We start from the raw sequence: 16,488 nt of genomic DNA, 5'->3' as shown, positions 1-16,488 counted from the left end.
ACATGATCTCAGCTTCTCCAGACCTCAGAAAGACCAAACTCTACACCCACTTGTGGTCATCATTTGCACAGCTGTTGGGAGTTAGGTGAGGCATTTCTCCCCTAAGAGAGGAGACATTTAGCAAATGTTATTTGTAGGCAGTGTGCTGTAGTATATGACTTTTCTCTTCCTTTCCTTCCTTCCTTCTTTCCTTTCCTTCCTTCTTTCCTTTCCTTCCTTCTTTCCTTTCCCTTCCTTCTTTCCTTTCCCTTCCTTCTTTCCTTCCCTCCCTCCCTCCCTCCCTCCCTCCCTCCCTCCCTCCCTTCTTTCTTTCTTTCTTTCTTTCTTTCTTTCTTTCTTTCTTTCTTTCTTTCTTTCTTTCTTTCTTTCTTTCTTTCTTTCTTTCTTTCTTTCTTTCTTTCTTTCTTTCTTTTCTTTCCTGGAATTTCAAACTAGGGCTTCCCATTTGCTAGGAAGGCATTGTAATGCTTGAGACATGCCTCCAGCCCTGTATATGCTTTTTAAAAAATTTTTATTTTATTTTATTTGTGAACATACTGTACAGAGGGGTTACAATTACATGGACAGGATAATGCATACATTTCTTATCAAGCATTGCAGCCTCCTCCTTTGTTTACCCTTCACATCCCTTCCCAGCCTCCCCCTCCCCCCCAATCCCAATCCTTCCCCCCCCCACCCCGCACCGACGTTGTAAAACTTGTTTTGTACTTCTCATTGTTGCAACAGGTCCACCTGTATCCCTAAACGACTTGTTTTTCCCCCTCTCCTCCACAAGTTATACTGATATCAAATATAGTGAAAGCAGGGGTTATACTGTGGGGGAGGGACATACAAAGCAACAAAGAAATACTCTTATAAATGCGTTAGAAACACATGCATGAAAGAAAAAAAACATTAAAATACATGTCTAAGTGTTCATTTTCCTAACATCACATTATCTGACCTTTTCCACGTGACTCATACATATACTAGATATTGAAAATAAGGGAAACCATGGGACCTATGTTTCTTTGGGCCTGGCTTACTTCACTTAATATAATTTTTTCCACATCTTTCCATTTCCTAACAAATGGGGTAATGTCATTCTTTCTGATGGAGGCATAGAATTCCATTGTGTATATATACCACATTTTCTTGATCCATTCATCTACTGAGGGGCATCTGGGTTGGTTCCATATCTTAGCTATGGTAAATAATGCTGCAATAAACATAGTTGTTCTGGTAGCTTTAGTGTGGTCTTGTTTGAAAACATTTGGGTAAATGCCCAAAAGTGGGATTGCTGGGTCATAGGGGAGCTCTATGTGAAGTCTTTTGAGGAACCTCCATACTGCTTTCCAAAGTGGTTGAACAAGTTTACATTCCCACCAACAATGAAGTTAGGTTACCTTCTGTCCACATCCCCTCCAGCATCTGTTGTTATTAGAGTTCTTGAACTTTGCCATTCTAACTGGAGTGAGGTGGTATCTCAATGTTGTTTTGAGTTGCATTTCTTTTATGGCTAGGGATGTTGAGCATTTCTTCATGTGTCTATTGGCCATCCTTCTTTCTTCTTCAGAGAAGTTTCTCTTTAAGTCTTTCGCCCACTTATTTATTGGGCAGTTGTTTCTTTGAGGATTTGTTGTTGGGGGATTTAATTTTTTGAGTTTCAAGTATATTTTAGATATGAGACCCTTGTCCGTTGTACGGCTAGTGAAGATCTTCTCCCAATCTGTGGGCTTTCTATTGATCTTGCTAGCTATGTCCTTTGCCATGCAGAAGCTCTGCAACTTTATGCAATCCCATTTGTCCAACCTTTCTTTGATTTGTTGTGTTTCCGGGTCTCTATTCAGAAAATTTCGGCCTGAGCCAAGGAGACCTAGGGTTTCTCCTATTCCATCCTGTAATGTTTTCAGAGTGTCTGCTTTGACTTTGAGGTCTTTGATCCATTTGGAGTTGATTCTGGTGCAGGGGGATATATAAGGATCTAGCTTTAGTTTTCTACAAGTAGTTAACCAATTTTGCCAGCACCATTTACTGAAGAGGCTGTCTTTCTTCCCTTCTATTGTTTTAGCTCCCTTATCGAAGATTAGATGGCTATAAGTCTGTAGGTTCATTTCTGGGTTTTCATTCTATTCCACTGGTCTTGAGGTCTGTTCTTATGCCAATACCAAGCTGTTTTGATTACTATGGCTTTATAGTAGAGTTTGAAATTTGGTATTGATATTCCTCCAGCAGTGTTCTTTCCGTTGAGGAGCGTTTTTGCTATTCGGGGTCTTTTATTGTTCCATATGAATTTTTGGATTGCCTCTTCTATTTCCTTGAAGAATGAGGTTGGAATTTTGATAGGTATCGCGTTGAATTTGTAGATAGCCTTGGGAAGTATTGCCATTTTCACGATGTTATTCTTGCCAATCCAGGAGCATGGGAGGTTTTTACCATTTTTTTAAGTTCTGTGTTGATTTCCTTTTTCAAGATTTTAAAGATTTTAAAGTTTTCACTTCTTTGGTTAAGTTAATTCCTAGGTATTTTATTTTTTGTGGGGCTATTACAAATGGAGTTGCTTTCCTAATTTCAGCCACACTTTTCTCATTGTTGGCATACAGAAAAGCCATTGATTTTGGGGGGTTAATTTTATACCCTGCTACTTTGCCAAAGTTTTGAATCAGCTTGAGTAATTTGGGAGTGGAGTCTATGGGATTCTTTAAATACAAGATCATGTCGTCTGCAAAGAGGGAGAGTTTTACTTCATCTTTCCCTATTTGGATCCCTTTTATGTTTGCATCTTGTCTTATTGCTGTAGCTAGGCAATCTAATACTAGAATGAAGAGAAGTGGAGAGAGTGGACATCCTTGTCTTGTTCCTGAGTTAAGAGGAAATGGCTTTAGTTTTTCACCATTAAGTATAATGCTGGCTGTAGGTTTGTCATATACAGCCTTTATTGTATTGAGGAATGTTCCATGGATTCCTAATTTTTCCAAAACCTTCATCATAAAGGGGTGTTGGATCTTGTCGAATGCTTTTTCTGCATCTATTGAGATAACCATGTGGTTCTTATTCTTGCTCCTGCTGATGTGATGAATAATATTAATTGATTTGCATATATTGAACCAGCTTTGCATCCCTGAAATGAATCCTGTTTGATCGTGATGTATGATTTTTTGGATGAATTGTTGAAGTCGGTTGGCCAAAATTTTGTTGTTCATCAAAGAAATGGGTCTCTAGTTCTCTTTCTTTGATGAGTCCCTGCCTGGTTTTGGGATGAGGGTTATGATGGCTTCATAGAATGTGTTCGGTAGTGAACTTTCTCTTTCAATTTCATTGAAGAGTTGGAGGAGTATTGGTGTGATCTCTGCTTTGAAGGCCTTGTAGAATTCCATTGTAAAACCATCTGATCCTGGACTTTTCTTAGCTGGAAGGTCTCTTATTGCTGTTTCTATTTCAATGCTTGATATGGGCCTGTTAAGCTGGTTTAACTCATCTTGGTTTAGTTTTGGCATGTCAATATTCTGCATATGCTTTTTAAAAAATTGGTTGTTTGGCTTGAATTCAGGGTATGGGCCCTTTTGTGCTCTAGGATTACAGGTGTGAGCCACCAGTGCCTGGCAACGTGCTTTTACAACTCAATCATATTTTGAAATTCCCAGCTCTTATTATCTTAATAAGCCAATTATCTTCCTTATGTTTCACTTACCTTGCCTATAAAATGTGAATAATAATATATAGGTATGAGGATCTATTAACTGCAGATTAATTGTGGCAGGGTATGCCTTCAATAATGCTTTTCTTCAGGTACTATCTCAATGTCCCCTGCCAGTTGAACTTGAATTTCATTAATGCCTTAGATTATAATTTACTTTTTTGGTATAGGATATCCACAGCTTCCACTTGTTTGGGGATAATTTATCAAAATTATACAGGCCATTCTATTAAATGTTCCTTACATTCTTCTAGAAAGCACCTGTTCTTTGAACCACTGTAATTGTTCTGCAAGTCTGAGTCATAAAATCTGTGACTTTAGAGACCCCAAATTGGCTACCTATAGAGGTCAGACAGATAATGTAAATTATCTGTAATTATGTGAATTAGTCCATATAGAAGACATTAGAGAATAGTGGAGTCTGTAGTAAACTAAAGAATATCTGTTTACATAAAGACTTTCAAATTCAAACAAACAAAATTAACTAATAAACTATTAACTAAGTGGCTTAACTTGGCTCAAAAGATTCTTGACTGAGACCTATATTGGTCATACTTAGTCATTTGTGTCATCTTGTAATTGTGGAGGATGCAGACTGATGTGTGCTCCCATGTCATGCAGATGTGACATTTGGTCCAAACATTTTAGGAAATAGTTTTATATTACTTTTAGAGTTGAACATTCACTTTCTCACCTGCCAATTGCACTACTAGGTAAATACAAAAGAGATACACTTTCTCTGTTCACCAGGACCATGAACTCTTGTGTTACTCACAGAAAGGTATTCAGTAGCAACAGGTTAGTAGTTCAAATGCCCAGTGAGATGTGGTGAACCAACTTTGGCAGAGTTGATCATATGATAGAATATTATCTAGCATGAAAATGAACAGCTGACTGAATGGAACAAAGAATTCCCTCTTATTTTAAAGGATGCTCATTTCATAAAGTTAAGTAACGTCAACATAAAAACATGTCTTTTATGAACACACATAAATCAGATGGGTTTCTTCACCATGGTATTATGGGATGTGGGATGGGAGCTTGATAGAATGGGAAACTATTACAGTGTAGATGGTGACAATATGACAAGAACGTCAAGGCTTGAATTTTTGTGTTGTTTGGGAGTATGTGTGTGGGGGCGTCCATTGCTGCTTATGACATTCTATTTAAAGATAAAAGAAGATGAGGTACAATAGTCTTCATTCCTTTCCAAATACTTTGGAAAAGAAACAAGCCATGTTACAGTGCTTTGTAACATCATTTGAGGGGCTCTTGTTACAAAGGCTATTGTAAGCATTGATTGCTTGTAGTTGAACTCCTGAAGTGCAGGCTCACGGCTTAGCCACTGGGTGGACTGTGCCCTAACGGAGTCCTTTCCTCCAGCCTCTGGAGCTTTTCTGAACTTCACCTTTCTTGTTGGTAAGCGTGCCTTCAGTGAACTGACACAACGCCAGCAAAATCAAAGGTGGAAGTGTAGACAGCCAGTTTCAACATGGAGTTACATACTTTCATACACGCAAGCATAGCATTATGCCAGGCATTAGAAATTGGCTACATATTAACTTTAGGACCATCTTTTTGATTTGAGGTTACTGGTGACTCACTTTTTCTCTGATAAGAAAGGTGATAATCACTTTCAGAATAATTAACAACCAGTTCAAGCTGTTTCTTCTAGTTTTTAGTAGACATGCAAATAACTATATAACTATATATATACATACATGCGTAAAATTGGGGGTAACAATGCTGGATAGGAAATGTACTCATTACCTTACTCATGTAACTTTAATTCCTCTGTATAGTATCTTTACAATAAAAATATTTAAAAAATAAATAGGATGAATTGGGTATGAGAGAAAAGTACTTGTTAATTAGTTTGTATCAAGGGTGTTCTAGGTACTGCCCTGAGGGCAGATACTGTTTTAGTACCATAGTTCTTCTCTATGAAGAGGTTGCAAACAGCTTGGCAAATGATAACCAGAAGAGTGGTTATCATTCCTGGAGAAGATAAAATGTAAGTATGAACTTAGAAAGTTAAAAAGGACAGATGGGCAGTGTATAAAGTGTATAGTGAGTTCAGTATCTCAGAGAACAGAGGACTGAGGGGGAAATACATCTATTGAAGGCCACCTTACACCTTCTCATGGATGGAGGTGTGTGTGTGTGTGTGTGTGTGTGTGTGTGTGTGTGTGTGTGTGTGTGTGTGCATTCATGTTGTGTACAGTGACTAAGAAGAGGTAAAGCTGGTAATGGAGGTAGGAATGGTAAGAATGTAAGCCTGGTCTTATTAAGAGGCCTTTGGATTTTATCCTGAAGTCAATGGGGAGTCACTGAAAGGATTTAACCAGGAGAGAGAGATAGGCAGATTTGAGTTTTAGAAAAGTCTCTCCCCCAGGGCTGGGAACATGGTAGAGTGCTTGCCTTGCATGCATGAAGCCTGGGATTGGACTCCTCATTCCATATAAATAGAAAAAACCAGAAGTGGAGTCATGGTTCAAGTGGGGACAGCATTTGGGCCCAGAGTTCATGACTGGCCCAAAAGAAAAGGAAAAGCCACTCCACCCAAACTCTCCATAATGACATTGGATTTTAGGGAGGTGACCAGAGGCAGAGAGATCAGTTATGTGATGAGATGCTTGCGTATTCTTTCTAAAACTTTAGTCCCCTTTGGGTCAAACAAATGGACCGACCAAAATATTCATTGTAGAAATGTCTTCTGTTTTAAAATCCCTCCCTGGATTAAAGTATTATCTAAGAGGCTGCACGGATCACTGAGAGTTGGGCAGTGGAGTTCTGCTGCAAGCCCTTCTGCTGCACTCAACCTCGAACGAGTTCTCACTGCTCTGTTAGTTCAGAGAAGGCTTTGCAGTGTTGCACATATCTTCTGGAGTGAACGAGATGGTATAGTTACTCCCGAAGACCTCTGAGTGTGTTATACGACAGGCTAGCCCACTTGCCATGTATTATTCATACTTGGGGAAGCACTCAAAGGTTGCAGTAAGATAGAAGAGGCTTTTGGTTTGGCTCATCTCTCCCTGAGCAAGGTCAGGAAGTTCTCTTCCTGCCCTTCCCACCAGCCCTCTCCTCCTAGTTCTGATAATGGTGAGTCCCCAGTGCTTTGTGAAACCCCGTCTCTTCTTTTTTTAATGAGATTAATGGTTAATTAATGAATCTTTGGCCTGATGAAGTAATACAAGTTTGGGAAGAGATTTGTCTGTTCCATTAGTTCCTACAACGATGATCAGGAGACCTGAGCTCCCACAGACTCTTCTAGGAAGCGTTCTGATTTTTGGAAATTTCATTGCTGTGTCATTTTTTCCCATGTGCCTGATGCTGTTTGTTGCTTATTTGTTTATTTGATGTTGACATCATTTAAGATGTGTGTTTCATCCACAAGTCTTCCTAGTTAAAGGGGACCCTTTGGTCACATTCAAACCCACTAGTTGTGATAGTAGCCATGGTAACTGGACACCTTAGGGTGCCTGCCCAAATTATATGATGTGACACAATTTCTATCTCTCTGAGATAGCTTAGACAAAGTTTCTGTAGAAGCAGGCAAAAGACAGGCCAACACCAGATCATCTGAGTAGCCTAAAGATCCTTAAGTTGAATTCTTTGGAGTCAAAATGATAGGATGATCAGAACAGAAGACTGGTTTTTCAGGAGAAAAAAAAATCACATCTAATATTTATGGAGCAGTAACTATTCTAAGCCATTTGCTTGAATTCTTTTAGCAACCATTCAGTTCCTAGAACAATCTATTATCACCTGCATTTTATAAGCTTAAGAACTAATGACAGATGATGAGCAATGTGTCCCAGGCCGGCCAAATAAGACTTGGCTAAGTTGGTGCAGAAACTTAATCTCTATTCTGCATTCTTCATCACTATATGTTGTTATCTCCTTTGTGGACTCAGACCCCAGAGCTTCAAATGCCCTTTTGATCATTTACTCCAGCCTCCTGTCCCCAGGCAGTTACAATTTTATTAGACGCTTTCTCTTTTCCTCTTTACTTACAAAGCAAAGAAGGGCCAAGGGGGTTAAGTAACTTGTCAAAACATAGAGATATTAAAGGCTTGGAGAGAAAGGAGTCCCCTATCTGAAGGGTCAGAGGACACCACTTTCTTGCTGGCCTTTTTTCTTTTATTACATGCCCAACAAAATATGTCTTTCCAGTCTTTCCTTAGTGATCGTCTTTTCCAGTTTAAGATTCTACTTCATTTCCCCTGTTTTTTTTTTTTTTTTTAAAGATCGCTTAGGCTCAGATCTGGGTTCTTCTTTTAATAAGAGATTTTGAAGTTCTGCATCTTCTCTGCTTTGTGACAACCTGGCCTTGGCCATGGCCCAGAGGACAGCAGGCCCACAGATGTCCTCTGGGAACCAATGGCTCTGCCTCAGCACCTGGGTCTAGCCAGAGGCCCTGCTTGGAGAAGAGGCTCAGGGTGTCAGCCATGGGATGAGTCTAGTTATGGAGTGACAGTTTGGCTATTTTTTTTCTACGCCACACCCCCATTTCTACTATGAATAAGGCTCAGATATCCAAGATTTAGACCTTTTTTCCTGTGAATTCAAGGCTTCCTTTTTTGTGTAAAGATCATAGTCAGCCTACCTTTACATGTCTCCTCTACTGTTACCTCAACTTTGCTATGCACACGCACACATGCACACACTCACATACATTCACATACATGCACCACGATGGGATGAGGTTTATTTAAAATGATAGACAAGGGACTGGCAAGGTGGCTTAGTGGTAGAGTGCTTGCCTAGCATGCATGGGGCCCTGGGTTCGATTCCTTGGTGCCACATCAAACAGAAAGCTAATAAAATTAATACAATTTAAAAAATGGTAGACAAGAGCACCCAATGTTTCATGCCTAAAACTGGGTCACTGGAGGAACATGTTTGCTTCATTTAGCTCTTCCTCTCTTATCAAAGCCAGCCCCAAAGCTAGTTCTGCACCACAGGTTTCAGGTTTAGATGTTAGCAATCTGTCCTCCTTCCTCCCTTCTCCGTGCTGCTGGCAGGAGAGAAGAGCAGCAGAAACTTAGATTGGCTTCTTGTTCATCACACATGGGGGCATCTCTGTTGCATAAAGTGGGGTGAAATTTACACAACACAGTACTATAGAGAAAAATCGTTAGCACCAGGGCACAGGTATACCCTTGTAACCATCTCTACATTCAGTCTTCTTTGTTCCGCCTCCAGATTAGCTCCTATTCATTGCCTTTCCCCACCTCTCCCGTTCTACCTTAATCCAAGTGTCCTTCCTCTTGGATGACTGCAATAGCCTTCCAACGTCTTTCCTGTACCACTCTCAACCCTTGACAAAGTCATTGATTTGCAGAGGATGCTTTTTCATAAAGCAAGTCAAGTCACTCCTCCGCCTGAAATGCCTTACTGGTATTTGGAATAAATTGTTCCTTTCTCGGCATGGCCTCCCAAGCTCCGTTTCTGCTGGCTCTGCCCTGTCTTCCTTTTATGACACAGCTCATCTCAGTGGCTCCCCATGACACACCAGCCACACTCCTGTCAGGACCTCAAAGAGAGACCACACTTGTTCTTGTGCCGGAAGTCTCTAGAGATGCTTTCCTTCCTTCCTAGCAGGTCTCTTCCTCTTGTTTGATCATGGGATCCTTTCCATCCCTTGTTCTCCCATTCAATGTCACCTGGTAGAAAGCATCTTCCCTCCCCACCATGTTGAAGTTAGTTGCCATCTCTGCCGCTCTCTATCAGATCATCTTTCTTGCACCCTTCAGAATATCTATTATCACCAAACAACAGTCTTGTGTAATTGTTCATTTATCTATACTCGTCAGATACTTGTGCTTATTATTTTTGGCATCTAGAAATAAGGTTGGTAAGAACCAGGTCAACTTTGAGAGGTTTACTGATAAATCTCTATGACCTGGAACTTAGTTGAGTGAGTGAATGACTCTGATTGAGTTGAAATGCAAATGGCAGAGTATCCATTAAATCTGGGGTTATGCATGATATAAGCCAAGAGTTGGTGCCTAGTGTATGGAGATGTTTTAACTGTTATTGCTTTGGAAGGGTGTTTTACAGAGTCTGGAGCTGTGCTTGCTCCAGTGTCTATCAGGGCAGCTCTGTCTTTCTTTCCCTCAAGCACCTCACCTCCTTGCTCACCTGTGGACTTGATTTCCTGCTTGATAACACTCCTTGCAGGAAAAAAAAAATGAATTTGTTTCTGGCTTCAGCAATGAGCATGATTAATGTGTTCTCCTTTCAGTTCAGGACCTCAATTTAAATCTTTCCCTGTTCATCTCGATCAGGAAGGGTTTCTGGATCTGTGCTGAAACAAATCCCCGTGCTCTCCAAGAGTCAATTATTCCTGTGCCCTGGAGTCTCCTGGCAAAAGGGAACATCTCCACACCACGCTGGGCCTGGCTTCCTGGGGGGGGGTGCAGCCTGCCTCACGTGCCCTCAACTATGGGTAGGAGAGCTGGGGAGGGCTGCTCATTGCTACTGCTTACTCAAGGGCAAGTGGCTTTTTCTCTATCATGGCTTGTGCTTAGGGTTTTGACCTTTAAAAGCAAATCCTACCCCTTATCATTTGCTCATACACCTAGCTTCACTGTATTCAATTTTGGTCCCCTGGGTATTGTATACACATTTATCTGAATTAGGGAAGGGAAAGGGACAACAAACTGGCTAGACAATGGATGAAGCGGGTAACCAATGCAATCTTGATACTCTCAAGATAGTATGTTGGAAATGCTCTGTACAACTTGGTGGGGGGGATAGTGGGGGAGGGAAACAGGAAGAAAAATGGGGGTAACAAGTTAGACAAGAAATGAAATCACCACCTTACTTATATAACTATAACCCATCTGTATATCACCTTGACAATAAAATTAAAATAAAAAATAATCTGACATTCAGGGAATTCCTAAGAATGTCCTAAATGTCCAGCAAGATGGGATCTCATAGATGAGATCGTCCAATCTTCTAAAATGCAGCCAGTGTGCCTAGGTTTAGATCTTTGATGTGGCAACTTGGAAGAATGACTTGACCTCTCCGACCTTGGTTTCCCCATTAGTAAATTGAGGATAATAGTAATAACCTATTAAGTTTGCTGTGAGGACTAAGTGGGATAAGACGTCAGATGCAGATCAAGGCCATAGCGTTTCAGGGTTTACTGCCAGGCCTTGAGAAGATAGAGCGAAAAGTCACCAAAAGTCATTCTGTTAACTGAGGGCATAATTATCTGACTGTAAGTTCCACCGGAGTAGGAAATGTCTGTCTTAAGAGTTCTTCACTTTAATTTCTATAGGAAAAAAAAATGCATGTAAAAGCATTCTCAACTCTTCTGATATTCAAGATACCCAATAAGCATGAAGAGGAAGTACAAATTAATCACTCAGGATGTTACCATTAGCATTATTATTGTTATACCATTTGGTTTTTTATTATTTCCTCTGTTATTGTCAGTTCTCTAGAACTTAACACAGGATGTAGGATCTGCTAGACCATGAAAATTTAATGACAATAAAAGAACCAGAAGAGGAAGTCAAGCCTCCCAACTACCATATTGCCTCAGTCCTTTCAAAAGGGTGCCACTCCCCAAATTATACTCGCTACCTCCAGGTTTATTGTATTCACTGGCTACCCTGTGTGTTCTCCAGCTTCTACGCTCTAGGTCAAAATGACACCTTCACCTGTTAGACATTGCTGTTGGCTTCTAGTGGGAGGAGTTCAAAGTCCTTATCAACTTAACTGTTGTCCTCAAGCTTCTTCTAGAAAGTTCCTTTGTTCTCTGATTCCCCCTTTGTCTACTTGGTCTGAGGTTGTGGATTGATTTTGAATAATAATTGTTAAAATTCCTATTTCTGTTTCCATTTTTACCCCTCCTGGCTGATCCTATCGCTGGACTTACGTGCTCCCTCAGGCTCTGTTATGGGGAGTGTGTCAGGTATTCTATCTCGCTCTGATCAGCTCTGGTCTTTGATCAGCTCTGGTCTTATTCTTCTGGTCTCTCACTTTCTTTTCATGGTGTCCTTATTTCTCTAACAGTGGGCCTCCTATCTTTTCAATTTCATTCCTGACCATCACTTACTCTCCTTTCCCCCATAAGGCTGAATACCTAATTTCCCTCAAATTCACAAGATCTAACACACACACACACACACACACACACACACACACACACACACACACACACACACACACACACACACACACACACACACACCCCTATCTCCACATAGCTTTGCAAAGTTTCTCCACTCTCCTTCCCTGCCTCCTTCCCTCCCTCCCTCCCTTCCTCCCTCCCTCTCTTCCTTCCTTCCTTCCTTCCTTCCTTCCTTCCTTCCTTCCTTCCTTCCTTCCTTCCTTCTTTCTTTTCCTTCCTTTCCTTCTTTCTCTCTTTCTTCTTTCTTTCTTTCTTTCTTTCTTTCTTTCTTTCTTTCTTTCTTTCTTTCTTTCCTTCCTTCCTTCCTTCCTTCCTTCTCTCTCTTTCTTTCCTTCTTTCTTCTGTCTGTTTGTCTTCTCCTCACTCTTATCTATTTGCAGGATGCTCCAAGCAGCAAGGACATAACCCAGGAGCTTGATACAAACACTGAAGCTCAGGCCCTATGCCAGACCTGCCAAGTGAGGACCTGCTTTCTCTGTGACCACATGTGTTGTATGTTTTGTCAAGTGTCCCAACTGCTGTTCTACCCAAATTCCTTCAGTATGAATGGGATTCCCCCGGGGATTCTCAGGAACGTACAGGCTGCTCAGTTGTGCAATCAGAGACTTTGCCTCAATGGCTCTGAGAGGGCAAGCCAGGCTCGCATCACAAAAGCTGCAAGTTACAGTTATAGATGAGGCTCACCAGACACCTGCCACTCTGTTATTGTTCTACGTCTCATCTCCAGCTTTTAGGATTAGGGAGCAAAAAGGAGACATCCCTTCAATATCAATGAATCAAACTGGTTTTTTCTTGCCTATCCTTTTTCCTAAAATTAAAGAGATTGAGAGAAGAGAGAGAGAGAGAGAGAGAGAGAGAGAGAGAGAGAGAGAGAGAGAGAGAGAGAGAGAGAGAGAGAGAGAGAGAGAGAGAGAGAGAGAGAGAGAGAGAGAGAGAGAGAGAGAGAGAGAGGGAGAATATGCATGTGTAGGAGTAGTGAGTTTTCTACCCTGAGCATTCCTATCCTGAGTATTTGGGCTGCTAGTGAAGCGTATAAATCCTGCGGATTTCAACTAATGAGCTAAACTCTGTGGGCTTTCTTAATATCTTTATTAGACAATTATTTGATATGGGTTCCATGTTCTGCTGAGTTTTCATGTCTTCTACAAGCTAGACAGCATCCAATAATCTGATCAAATGTCCTCACCCCCCAATAAACGACTTTCACAAAGCTTAAGAGCATAAGATAACGTTTATACCCCAATTCCTGAGTGTAGCCCACAGACCATAGAGGGTTTCTGTGCTCCTCCTGGTGTGACTTCCCACCTGGAATCTGGACAGGACTTGAACTTGCTTTTAACCGAAAGAACACAGAAAAAGTGAGGAGATTCCTTCTTTGTAACCCCAAATCACCTGGTTTGATTGTGTTAGGCCGCGTAAGGTCTACTGTGATATCAGACTCTAGGTTACTTGCTGATTTAGGAAGTTAAGCATGACTTTTATTGAGGGGCAATGGCTAACAGCCAGCACGAAGCAGCTGCAGGGAATGAAATCCTGCTAAAGCCCTTGTGAGCTCCAGGTGTTGACCAGTCTTGATCATCACCAGGATCGTAGCCTCATAAGACCCTGAGCTGAGGATCTTGTTAAGTCATGCTCACACTCTCAAATAATCGGAACTACGAGATAATAAATGCATGTCGTGGTGAGCCGATACTTTTGTGGTTATTTGTTGTCCAGCCATGGCTAACTAACCCTGGTCAAACTGACCTGACCTGTGAAGACAGAGGTCATCAGCTAGGTCGGCAGAGAGCAACAACTGATAATAGTCAAGGTCTCAGGGTGATTATAGATTGAACCCCATTTTGCATGTCCAGGGGAGCTGTCACGAAATGAATGAGACTAGAGTTGTTCATGTAGAGGTGAAATGTCCTTTCACTTCCTTACTGACTATTCCATCAGTTTTCTGACTGCCTCAGTTTCCCCACCATTAACTGAAATCAAACCTCAGCTTCTATGTGGATTAATAAAACCAAGGTAGCAAGTAGTATATGACACATCTAATTACTCACCATGATCTATTTGGAGTCTGGGGAAAAATCTGCTATCTAAGTGAAAAGTGTTTGTTGTGTGTTTGTTTTCAATTATTTTTTTTTAATATGGCACACATCATTTCTCTAAGCCTGTCAGGTGTTTGAGCTTTCTTCTGAAAAACTGCTGATCCAGGATTTTTTCCCAAACAAAAGGAGACATACAGAGATGTAAACACATTTTCCATCCACGGGATAGAGTTTTGAGCCAAGAGGTTATCTTTCTTAACCCTGTGAAGACCCCAGGAGATACAATCTCTCCCTGGCTGGGAATGGCAAATCCTGCTGGGTGTGTACCCGTGGGAAGGAACTGTAACCAATCATGCTTCCTGAAATGCCTCCCTTTCCTTGGAACTTTCCCTCCACCATCATGATATGTATATTTAATAGGTTCCAAGACAAGACCCATTCACCTCGAAAGCAAGTGGCTTTCAGTGAAGGTCAGGGCCTGGGAACCTGAGAAGAATCTGTCTTTGGCTCTGCCTCCATTTGCCAGAATGAAAGGATGGATTTTTGATGCCATCTCACCTCCCCACCCCCTACCCCTACCCCTAGATAGCACTGCGCCCTGGCTCGACACCAAATGAATCATAAAATCTGCTTTTCAAGTGGAAAAGGTTAAGTGGCTGCGTAAAGCTAAGCACAAAGCTTTGTAATGGGTTCTTCAGGCGGGACCATGGGCTTGCTTCCCTGCAATCTTTTGTCTCTGTCGTGGAGCTGATGAAGAAGACTGTCTGAATGAACTGTTCCCTCCCTCCCCTCCTTGCAGAGTGTTATACAAGGGGGAGAGGAGGCAGCTTAAAAATCTAAGCTTTCTAAAATTAGTTTTTATCACTCCCACACGTACAGTAGGACTTCAGGGTGGCATTTTATATGATGAGGAAATAATTTTTTAATTACATATAGACATGAAAATGGATATTAGTCAGTAGATTAGGAGACGGTGGGGAGAGTGAGTAACTGGACAATATCCATCCGTGTCCCTCCCACTTGAGAAATGTTTTCCAGGTGTGACTATTATTTCCAGCCCAGCTCTGCCTGTTCTCCATCCCAGAAGGAAATTCTGTGACTGCAAAGGCACTCAGAATCCCCAGCCCTCATTTCCAGACTGAGCATCCAGAGGACGAAATATAATAGCAGTAGGAAGCAGCCATCCTTCACAAACCCCTGGCTTGTGTCTCTGCTGGAATCCTTCAAGGCCTTGGGCACCTCCTGAGCCATGTTGTATGACAAGGCCTTCATATGGTTATATAGAGGGTTAGGAGAGGAAGGTGCCAGGGGAAGGGGGCTGCATCACTGTATAAGAGCTCCCTGCATCTCCGACCAGAAGGAACAATAGCAATGCATAGCTGATTTGCTACACTCTATTTTCCAACTTAGAAAACTTCCATTCTCCCACCTTCAAGATTTTTCTCCCCCTCTGCCACTTTAGAATTTGCACTGTGAGAAGTTCTATAGTTTTCTCAAAGATTCATCAACACACAGGTTCCATATTGAGCCTGAACTGCTTAGACATAGTATTAACAAGAAGCTTGTATAAGTCTGTTGAGTGGAATCCAGGTCTTAATCTGAAGGAAGTGGGAGTTTTGGGGACCTAAGCCTCAGCCAAGGAAAAGCAGGACACTGCAAGACAGAATGGACTGGAGGCTTCTGAGATTATTTTCTGTGTTTTAGAGGCTGAAGGAAGGAAGGAACAAGAGAGCTGACATGGGTAGGCAAAAAGAAGCGGAGAAGGGAGAAGAAGAAGACATACAAGGGCCAGCCCAATACCCCTTCCCAGGCCACGTCTGGGGATACCAGCGTTGAGGGCGTGATTCCTCTTCCTTATTCTTCTTCCTTACTTTCCTTCCACCCTTTTACTTAGCTGCTTTTGTTCTTTGCTTCCAAATACACCCTGAGGGTTATATGCTAGGGCTTTTAGGTAAATGATATCCTCTGTCTGGAAAGCTTTCCTCATCTTTAAACAACTATGAGTAGCCATTCAACTCTGACAGGTTGCTGTACTCAAAAGACAGAATCACGTTAAGAAAAAGGTGAGGGACAAGAACATGTCTAGAAAACACTCTTTTATTTAACCACATGAATCTCCTTTCTCTTTCTCTTTCTCTATCTCTTTTTCTTCCTTTCCCTCTTCTTCCTTCCTCTGTCTTCCAGCACAGTGAGTAAGGGAACCTACAGATTGGCTAGGCTTCTTGAGGTAGAGAGCCATAAGGTTGAGTCCAGGGTTACAAAGAATTCAAGACAAAGAGGGGAGGAGTTGGGTTGGGAGGGATGGAGGAGAATAATAAAAGGGGTGACATCGATCAAGATGCATTGTACGTATAATACACTGACTCGTTGAATGGTGACTCCTTCGTTCAACTACTTAATTACAATAAAAATGCAAGTCAAACAAACAGCAACAGCAACCACAAAAAGGAGTTCCAAAGCTACTGAGTATGGTGGCTGAAAATGGTAACTCAACACTTAGGAGGAGGCTGAGGGAAGAAAATTGTGAGTTTGGGCTGTAGAGTAAGACCCTGTCTTTAAAAAAATCACAAAGCCTCTATCTGAATTACCCCACTGTGTCACTAACTAGTCACTAACTAGTTCTG

Source organism: Dipodomys merriami, unplaced genomic scaffold, assembly GCF_024711535.1.
Source record: "Dipodomys merriami isolate MVZ:Mamm:240054 unplaced genomic scaffold, mDipMer1.0.p SCAF_31, whole genome shotgun sequence".
In the NCBI taxonomy this organism is placed as follows: Eukaryota; Metazoa; Chordata; class Mammalia; order Rodentia; family Heteromyidae; genus Dipodomys; species Dipodomys merriami.
Note: the sequence above shows the minus strand (reverse complement) of the source record.